General features: G+C 35.9%; 1 long non-coding RNA gene across 2 annotated transcripts; it reads left to right on the top strand.

Moving 5' to 3' along the window:
* The first annotated feature begins 1,465 nt into the window (after positions 1-1,465).
* LOC141391831 (uncharacterized) lies at positions 1,466-10,899 on the top strand. Of its 2 annotated transcripts, none has more exons than XR_012409724.1 (3): positions 1,466-1,498; positions 3,121-3,241; positions 10,615-10,899. It is a non-coding gene; the product is annotated as an uncharacterized lncRNA (long non-coding RNA). The 2 variants fall into 2 exon arrangements; XR_012409725.1 differs by lacking the exon at positions 1,466-1,498 and adding an exon at positions 2,030-2,218.
* The last annotated feature ends 209 nt before the right edge of the window (positions 10,900-11,108 follow it).

The raw sequence follows: 11,108 nt of genomic DNA, 5'->3' as shown, positions 1-11,108 counted from the left end.
GGACATGTGATTGATTTGACAAAGCTGACCCTTGTATTTCGTGAGATTTGGATGCTTCTGCATCTAATTTCGATACGGAACTCGATATCATCATATAAATTGCATGGATTGTGTGTCAAAGTTTGCTTAACAAACGACGTAAGAAACGAGACTGTAGATTCTATAGGTCACGATATATTTACTCTCATATGGACATGTGATTGATTTGACAAAGCTGACCCTTGTATTTCGTGAGATTTTGATGCTTCTGCATCTAATTTCGATACGGAACTCGATATCATCATATAAATTGCATGGATTGTGTGTCAAAGTTTGCTTAACAAACGACGTGAGAATCGAGACTGTAGATTCTTTAGCTGACGATATATTTGCTCTCATATGGACATGTGATTGATTTGACAAAGCTGACCCTTGTATTTCGTGAGATTTGGATGCTTCTGCATCTAATTTCGATACGGAACTCGATATCATCATATAAATTGCATGGATTGTGTGTCAAAGTTTGCTTAACAAACGACGTAAGAAACGAGACTGTAGATTCTTTAGGTCACGATATATTTACTCTCATATGGACATGTGATTGATTTGACAATGCTGACCCTTGTATTTCGGGAGACTTGGATGCTTCTGCATCTAATTTCGATACGGAACTCGATATCATCGTATAAATTGCATGGATTGTGTGTCAAAGTTTGCTTAACAAACGACGTAAGAAACGAGACTGTAGATTCTTTAGGTTACGATATATTTTCTCTCATATGGACATGTGATTGATTTGACAAAGCTGACCCTTGTATTTCGGGAGACTTGGATGCTTCTGCATCTAATTTCGATACGGAACTCGACATCATCATATAAATTGCATGGATTGTGTGTCAAAGTTTGCTTAACAAACGACGTAAGAAACGAGACTGTAGATTCTATAGGTCACGATATATTTGCTCTCATATGGACATGTGATTGATTTGACAAAGCTGACCCTTGTATTTCGTTAGACTTGGATGCTTCTGCATCTAATTTCGATACGGAACTCGACATCATCATATAAATTGCATGGATTGTGTGTCAAAGTTTGCTTAACAAACGACGTAAGAAACGAGACTGTAGATTCTTTAGCTGACGATATATTTGCTCTCATATGGACATGTGATTGATTTGACAAAGCTGACCCTTGTATTTCGTAAGACTTGGATGTTTCTGCATCTAATTTCGATACGGAACACGATATCATCATATAAATTGCATGGATTGTGTTTATAAATGTGTAAACTTTTGCTCGCCACTGTCGATTGGAGTTAGCGGTGACTGCGGCAAAAATTAGAAAATATGTAAAACATAACAAGTTTAAACAATGTAAATAATTCACCAACACTACTACGCAGTCACCGGTAAATTCCAACCGATTGGAAGTAAATAAACATAAAGTGGATTTGTAAATCGGTTAGCTAAGCTGATGAAAATTATTGCATCGGCCAGTTCTTTTTATAACCGCGAACGCGTAAGTTTAAAGTTTCCCCCCAGTGACAAGTGCAAAACATTAAACACAAAAGTTAAAAACATCAGTGAACATTAACAAATTAACTATTACAGAACACTGAACTTTTTATACAACATAAAAATCACACTTTTAAAATTTAAACATAAAGTTGCAAGGAGCATCAAAAATATTAAACACAAAATCAACACATAGAAACTAAAGTGAATTTACACAACAGAAATAGACATTGAATTTACAAACATAAAGAAACAACACACAAATACCAAAAGTACAAAATAAATTAAAGTACAAAACACGAAAATATTGTTGAAACTTAAAACATAAATTTACCTAATTAAAACTACTTACAAACTACAATTTACTAATTAAAACTTACAAGCTGAAAATAAGTTAAACACACACACAAATACTTACCTTAACTTACTTGAAATTTGCTATTTGAATTTGCCTTAAACTTACTTTACACCTAAATTGAATTTAGCTAAAAATTGCCCTAAAACTTACCTGCTAAAATTGCCTATATAAAATCACCTAAAAATTGCCTAAACACGATCTACTTAAAACCTGAAGAATTGTGAATAAAAATTTGTAAATATTGCCTACTTAAAACTAAAACCTACAATTAATTTGCTACTTAACCTAAATTGTAAATAAAAATCAACACCTTGAATTTAAAACGAAAAACAACAAATCTTGTTACTTCCAAAAGGCAAACAAAAGGTAAGCCAAGAAACATTTGATCCTTCAGTGCCGGATAAAAGTGACGTTTTTTAAATAAATAAAAACACAAAAAGTACATACATACAAAAAGTGCGGGCAAATTACAAAAAATACAACAAGAACAGTGAGTGGAAGAAAAAGTGGCAAAATATACATAAATACATACATACAAAAAGTGTGGTTAAACTACAAAAAAAATATACAAACATCTGTGAGTGACACAAAAAAGCATTTACAAGAAATATAAAAGAAACAGTGAATACATATTTACATGAAAGTGCGAAAAAAATGTACAACAAACACATAACCCCGTGAGTACAAGATCGGCATAAAAAAGAGAAAAAAACAAAAAAAGTTTAAATAGTGGTTCCCGTTAGTGAACAAAAAATTGAACTTTTATAAAACAAAACGGAACAAGGAAAATAAATACATTTAGAAAACAAAAGGGAACGAAGATAATTACACTAAAACACAAAAGTGAACGAATACAGTGCGGCACAAAATTTTTGACACAAAAATTAAAAATTTTAAAAATAAAATTATTAACAAAAAGTGAACAAAAAACAGTGAAAAAACAGTGCACAGTGGTACAAACAAAAATCAGCACAGCGGTACAAGTGGGAAAAAATACACAAATAAAAAAAATTAAAATTACAAAAAATACAAAATTTAACATACTTAAAGTGACCCTACACAAAATATACAAAAATTAACGTTGCACAGTGGTACATATTACACAGTGGTACACGATACAAAAAAAATAGAGAAAGAATTAAAATTACACAAATAAATACAAAAAGTGAACATACATAAAAACGCAGACAAAACAAACGTTACACAGTGAAACAAGTAAATAACAAGAAAATTTTTAATTAATTTATTTTTTTTTTCTTCATAAAAAGGGTACGAAACAACGAAAAACCGCAAAAAATACAAAAAAGACATTTTAAACGAAAAAACTACACCAAACAACACTAAAACATCACCCAACAACAAGGAAATTTACATAAATTCAACGTCAAAGTGAGTACTGTGGAAGTTTTTTTTTTACCAAAAAACATATTTGGAGCAGGCAAATCGTTAATATTTGCCCTGAGCCATATATGACACACCTTTGACCCTCGTTTTGGAGCCTGCTCATTGCCCCATAGACATTTTTTCGCGCAATTTTTGGGAATTCTAACCTAAAATTGGGAAAAAATTTTACTTTGGAGCCATTTTGTCGGACGGACAGACTGGGAAATTAGTGGAAACGATATATTTTGTGCTGAACAGGGAGTTCGGCTTAATACATAGATGCCGTATTTTTTGAATATATAAAATCTTTACATACACATAAATTTGGAAAGTTGGCGTCCCTCGAAAAATACATAATCGCCATATTCTTGTGGAAGTTTAGAAAAATACATAATCGTCATATTTTTATATATACAAATAACTTTGGAAAGTTAGCGTCACTACGAATACATAAACCACATATTTAATTATTACATACAAATATTGGAAAACATAACGCCATATTTCGAAACAATAAATAGCGATTTAAATAGCAAAGTCTGGTGGACAGACAAATGCTTGTGCAATAAATCTTTACATAGAAAATTCTACGAAAATATTGGAGAGGAGAGACACTCAAGCAATAGCAATTAAATCAAACATTTTTTGGAACTTTTTGATATTTTTGGCGGACGGACATATTATTTACTAATATTTAATATATAAATATTTTCTTGATTTTTCTGGCAAAAATACTTTGTTTTTGAAACACAACCTGAGCAACAATCATAACCTAGAAAACATTTTGGAAAAAATATACATCACGTCTGGTGGACAGACACAACGATTACATGCATACACTTAACATATCAAGTTTTTTTGGATTTTTTATGAAAATAAGTTTGTCTGTTGGAACGATACAGAGCTTATTACACAACAATACATAACCTGAAATTATTTTTTGGAATTTTTTGTGGAAAAAGTTTGGTGCACAGACATACAAAACTACATTACCTAAATTTCATGCGAAATCTAATAAGAATCCGTTGGACAGACGGCCCATCAACCCAGCATACAAAACGTCGATAATTTTGAAAAAGTATTTTTTGCCAAAGTAGTTAGTCTAACCCTTTACTATATTGTTTCATGATTTCATAAACTTCTATAAATTTTCAGCAACTTTATGTGACCCAAGATATTTCTGTGATTTATTGCAGAAATATTTTGCTGGTAAAAATTTGTTCTTATTAACCACTTTGTGGTAAATTATACTTTTTTTCTTGAACTTTGCGTTGGGTTTTAATCGTTTGGAGACGTGTTGGTATTCCACGTTGCTTGTTTAAACCAAATTACTGTCGTCTACCGCAATTTTTTTGCATTGTTGGAAAAATATTTAGCGTTTACTTAGAATATTTGCCGATTTAGACAAATATTCTGACTCTACTCAAATTAAAACATATTTTTTTGGAAAAAAAATAATTCGAAAAGCCATAAAATCCTCCTGGTAAAGGATACTCAGCAAGAGATTTTATGCAATTGTGGAATATTAGGATTTACAAATCGTTAATTTTCGTCGTTTGGATTTTTGCGGCAACCCAGCAAACATTTTCGACGAGGGACTAAATCTCGTTTGGTGGATGGATGGAGCGGCAAATCACTATAAGTTTTTTTGGATCTTGTTTCAATTTCTCTGACACTTCTTATTTGGATTTGGATTTTAATTCGTGTTTTTTATTCGATTGTTCTTCGCGTAATTGATTTTTTCTTCGTTTATAATTGAATCAAGCTTCTCTCGTTTGACTTTTCGCTCAAAAAAAAAAAAAAAAAAAAAAATATTTGCAAACGTTTTAAATACGATTTTTTTGAAAAATCAAGATTTTCCCCAGACTTGAGGAACTACTTAACAATTTAGCGGTGATCGGAATTAAGAATATATTTTCAATTTTCTTCAAATATTTTCAAGATTTGCGCCTAGTTCTGGAAAAAATTTAACCACTATTTCGTTGTCAGCTATTATAAAGAGAAAACTTTCTAACTTTTGAGAAACAAAAGGTTAAGAAAAGTTCAAATCTTTATCAAAGTAAGTCCTTTTCGTTGGGCTTCTTTCGGATTTTGTAGAACAACAAAATTTTTGAAAAGTTTCACGCACAATTAGCAACATGGACAAAACATTATGCGACAAATTCGCGAACAGCGTCAACGATCTTTCGGATTTTATTTCAATTTTTTCAATTACCAATCCAGATGACACCGTGGAAACATTGGAGACAACACGTTTGGAATTAAAATCAAATTGGATTATAGTAAAGGAGGCTTATATAGCTTGCAGGGAGCATGATACAAAGGAAGGAGAAAAGGTCATTGATAAAAACAAGTTAAGGGAAAAATATATGAAGGCGATGGACTCGTATAAAAAGACTTTGAGCTCAATAAATATACAATTACAAAATGCTCGCGATAAACAAATGTTGGAGACTACTAAACGGGAATCGTTGGTGACTCAACAAGGAACGGAAAAGGAGTTTACTGGTGTATCTCGCTTACCACCATGCGATACAGAGATCTTTAAAGGAGGATATCGAAAGTGGCCCACATTTAGAGATTTATTTACTGCAATTTATATCAAAGGATCAAAACTAAGCAACGTAGAAAAATTATTCCACTTGAAGCAGAAGACCACTGGGGAAGCAAAGGAAATTATTTGTCACGTACCACTAACCAATGATGGTTTTGAGCTTGCATGGAAAAATCTTACTGATCGTTACGAGAATAAACGGATGCAAGTCAATGAGGAAATAAAGACACTTTTAAATCTGCCTGGAGTTCCTGCCGACTCAAGTCACTCCATACAAAAATTGCAAAGAACTGTCAATAGCTGCATACAAACTTTGGAATTATTGGAAGTCGATGTTAAGGGATGGGATCCCCTTCTTATATACATTTGTGCTTCAAAATTGCCGAGAAATTTTTTGGAGGAATTCGAGAACTCACTCAATAATTGCAAAATTCTACCGAAATGGGAACAATTTGACAATTTCCTAACCAACAAGTTCAAAACGATGGAATCTGTTGGAAATATAAAACCATCGACTTCGAAATTCAGTCAGCCGAAACAACCTACTTACAACAAACCTAGATTTTTGAATACATTTCAAGCAAATGTTACAAGGAATACGAATAATTCTGGAGGAAGACCCAATTCTAGTCAGAATCTACAACAGAATAGAAGCCAAAATAGTACACAGATTGCTCAAACCTGCCAAGTTTGCAGATCTAAACATTTTATACGAGATTGTACGGAATTTCAAAAGAAGAATGTAAATGATAGAATTCATATCGTGAAGACATCTCATTTATGCTACAACTGCTTGTCAGCGAACCATGGAGTAAAGGATTGTAAGAGTCGTTTTGGATGTCGAACTTGTACGATGAGACATCACACTTTGTTACATAAGGGAACGGAAACCCAATCTTCAAGTACATACCTAGCTCGAGTGGAGACACAACCTAGAAACAGTGCCGCCACTCATACACAACAAATACAGTCCACAACCAACTTAGAACCAGCAACAGTTACAACTTTGACACTTCAGGAAAAACAAATTAGTCAGCAACAACCTGGAGGTACACTACTCTTTACTGCCATGGTACAAATAGAAACCAGAGGACAACTTTATGATGCAAGAACACTCATAGACTCTGGATCACAATCCACTTTCATTTCGGAAAAACTAAAAAATCGGCTGAAATTACCAACAAAGAACAACTTAGTACATGTCAATGGATTAAATCAATTTGTCTCGGAGACTTCGACGAAATCTTGCCTGTTTACATTGAAATCCAAGTTCGACCATAGCTTTAAACTGGACGTTTGGGCTCCGGTTTTAAAGACTCTACCATCAAATCTACCTCCACAAAACTTAGATAAATCACAACTTCGAGATATAACATCATTGGAGCTAGCTGACCCAAAGTTTTACATCAGTCAACCTATTGACTTACTCATCGGTATGGACATAGGACCTTTGATATTTACACTTGGAATTCCCATGAAAACTTTTGGATCAATTTTAACTCAAAGAACTAAATTTGGATGGATTGTTGGAGGACCAATTCCTGGAAATGTTATCCAAAGAAAACAAATTGCTTTGCTGAATACAACTTCAATTGAGAAAATACTTACACGTTTTTGGGAGGTGGAAGAGACCCCTAAAAATGTTTTACGGTCAGAGGAAGACCAATTTTGCGAAACCAACTTCATTGATACAACAATACGAAACAAGGATGGAAGATATGTGGTGACTCTCCCATTTAAAAAATGTGAGGAATTGGGAAATTCCCGGAACATTGCCTTAGCACAATTCTATAGAATGGAACGGAAACTTATGAGAACACCAGATATTAAGGAACAATATGATAAATCGATACTCGAGTACCTAGAACTTGGTCATATGCGGAAAATAAACCCAAACGAAATTAACAATATGCCAAATTATTACCTGCCACATCACGCAGTGATAAAACCTGATCGTATTACAACAAAACTAAGAGTCGTATTCAACGCTTCGTGCCCATCATCAAATAAAACAAGTCTCAACGACATCTTATTTCCTGGACCCATACTACAACAGGACTTAGTACTTCAAATTTTGAAATGGAGATTTTTCAAATACGCTTTTAACGCCGACATCACTAAGATATCGGCAAATACTTTTGGACCCAAATCAAACAAAATACCAAGGGATTTTATTCAGAAAATCACCGGCAGACCCTGTAGAGGATTTCGAGCTGTTAACAGTAACTTTTGGAGTAAATTGCGCGCCATTTTTAGCATTGAGAACGCTCATTAAGTTAGCAGAGGATATTAAAGACCTACACCCGAAAGCAGCAGCAGTATTGGCTGGCGGTCATACATTAGAACAAGCTATCACGGCCAGAAAGGAATTAGTCTCAGCTTTGGACTCTGCTTGTTTTACGCTCATGAAATGGGCTTCGAATGATCATAACGTTATAAAGGATATTCCGGAGGAAAAGTTACTACCACTGAATTGGTTGGATATTTCTGAGGATGCTTCCACAAAAACACTGGGCATTAGATGGAATATTTCTGGAGATTTCTTCTCTTTTACGCCACCACAAATGGAAAATCAAGACAAATATACAAAACGAGAACTTTTATCAACAATAGCCAAATTGTTTGACCCTTGTGGATGGCTGGCGCCAGTGGTAGTAGTAGCGAAGCTTATTATGCAGCAAATATGGCTGGATAAAATCGATTGGGATGACCCACTGAAGCCAGTGACTCTTATGAATTGGAAAAATTTCGTCACAAATAGCCAAAAGATTGAAAACCTCAAGGTTCCAAGATGGATACAATTCACATTAGAAGGCTCTGTAGAAATTCACGGATTCTGTGACGCATCCGAAAGCGCATATGGAGCTGCGATTTACATACGCATTGAAAATGATGATCACAGCACTCATACCTTCTTATTAGCCGCCAAGACCCGAGTAGCTCCGATTAAGAAGCTTTCTATTCCGCGACTTGAACTCTGCGGTGCGGTTCTGCTGTCTAAACTGGCAGTTTCCATAACGAACAATTTACAAATATCCAACTTTTCAACCCAATTTTGGACAGATTCCACAATTGTTTTGGTGTGGTTGAAATTGAATTGGAGACATGTTGACTCGGAGGACAATCCAGCGGATTTAGCAAGTCGAGGATGTTCGCCTGCCGACTTGAAGACTCAGGACCTCTGGTGGCATGGACCTCATTGGCTCAAAATGCCCAAAGAAAAATGGCCATCGAATCAAATACTAAGCGATACAAATTTGGAAGCAAAAGCTGTTTGAACTCTCACGCTTTTTGAGGAAAAGGATGACTAGCAAAGGTTTACAGATCATATGCGTATGCCTTACGTCTTTGGAAAAATACCGGATCAAACCGACAACAACTTAGAATATCTTCAACGGAGCTTTCAGCTACCGAGATTCAAGATGGAAAACGAGCTAGCATAATACAGACTCAAAAGTTCTTCTATTTGAATGAATATGAATCATTGGAGAAAAAGACTCGGATTTCAACGAAAAGTTCGCTTTTGACATTAAATCCATTTTTAGACTCGAAAGGAATATTGAGAGCCAATGGAAGATTGGTACAATCTACAGCACTTACATACAATGAGCGCCATCCAATAATTTTGCCGCACGGAGCGGTTTTTAGTCAGTTATTGGTCGACTTTGTTCATAAACTCACGTTACATGGTGGAAATCAATTGATGACCCGAATAATAAGATCCGAATTTTGGATATTTGGATTGAAATCGTTGGTCAAAAAGACTCTTCGGAATTGTAAAACATGCATAATACATAAAAAGAGGACACAGGAACAAATAATGGCTTCTCTTCCGCCTGAGCGTACATTTTTATCTAGGCCTTTCACGAACACAGGTGTCGATTTCGCTGGACCTTTTAACATTAAAAGTTATTCGGGAAGAGCTTGTTTTATCACAAAAGGATATGTGTGCCTTTTTATTTGTTTTGCTACAAAGGCAATACATTTGGAGCCTACAAGCGACCTTTCAACCCACGCATTTCTCGCTGCTTTTTCAAGATTCGTCAGCAGGCGAGGATGCCCTTCTTGGTTTTTTCTGATAATGGAACAAATTTTGTTGGAGCAGTCGATTTGATAAAAAGAGATAGAATTTCGCTCATGAAAAGCCTACAATCAACTACTGTTGAAAGCAATTTTTATCAAAATCTTAACTGGAAGTTCATCCCACCTGGTGCGCCACACATGGGCGGCTTGTGGGAAGCCGGCGTTAAGTCTTTTAAGCTACATTTAAAGAAAAGTTTACCTAAAATGAATTTTACATTTGAGGAATTCACAACAATTTTAGCCCGAATTGAGGCCTGTCTCAATTCGCGACCTTTAAGTCCAGCTAGCGACGACCCTGATGATTTCTCACCCTTGACTCCGGGTCATTTTCTTATAGGAACTTCTATTCTTGCTCCAGCGGAGCCTGATGTTTCAGACACAGACATCAATTTAGTAAATCGTTGGAAAAGACTCAGAGTCATTTCTCAATATTTTTGCAATCGATGGAAGTTAGAATATTTGCACGAACTCCATCGACGAACAAAATGGAAATATGAAAAGGAAAACGTTAAAGAGGGGGATTTAGTCGTTATCAAGGACGATAGACTCGCTCCCAATGAATGGAAGATGGGACGGATTTTAAAGACCTATCAGGGCATGGATCAGAATACGCGAGTAGTGGACGTACGGACTTCGGGAGGCAATATAAGCAGACTCATTACGAAAATTGTCAAACTTTTCTCCGACTGACTAGTCGGACCCTTACCTAATAAACTTAGTACTCGCATTCTTTTTATTTCAGACATGGCAGCCTACCTTCCAAACCAGGATTGGCGCTATGAAGACCGCAGTCGAAGCCCCAGCAGTCCAGCTCGCAGCCCCAATCGCCCAGCCAATAGTAACCGCCCAGCCCACGTACAAAAATTAGCCCCCGATTGTCCAAGTTTGGTCGGCTGTCGGAGGTGTGACAGTCGGCACCACACTTTATTGCACGGGGCATCTCAATTGGACGAAGTGCCCCTAAACATTGAAGCCGTAAATGCGCCGGCCTTTGCCTGGGATCTTGTGTTTGTGCCCACGGCAATGATTCGAAACATTGAAGCCGTAAATGCGCCGGCCTTTGCCTGGGATCTTGTGTTTGTGCCCACGGCAATGATTCGAATTATGGCAGAGGGGATAGAGGGCTTCGTAATGGTGAGGGCGCTTGTGAGCCAATCGGCCACCATGTCGAAAATATCATACGCTGCCTTCAGACGCTTTGGCCTTCAGCAACGAATGTATAATGGGGCACGAGTC

The sequence above is a fragment of the Musca autumnalis genome, unplaced genomic scaffold, assembly GCF_047663935.1.
Source record: "Musca autumnalis isolate F117 unplaced genomic scaffold, ASM4766393v1 scaffold_134, whole genome shotgun sequence".
In the NCBI taxonomy this organism is placed as follows: domain Eukaryota; kingdom Metazoa; phylum Arthropoda; class Insecta; order Diptera; family Muscidae; genus Musca; species Musca autumnalis.
This window is presented reverse-complemented; position numbering and strand designations above follow the sequence as displayed.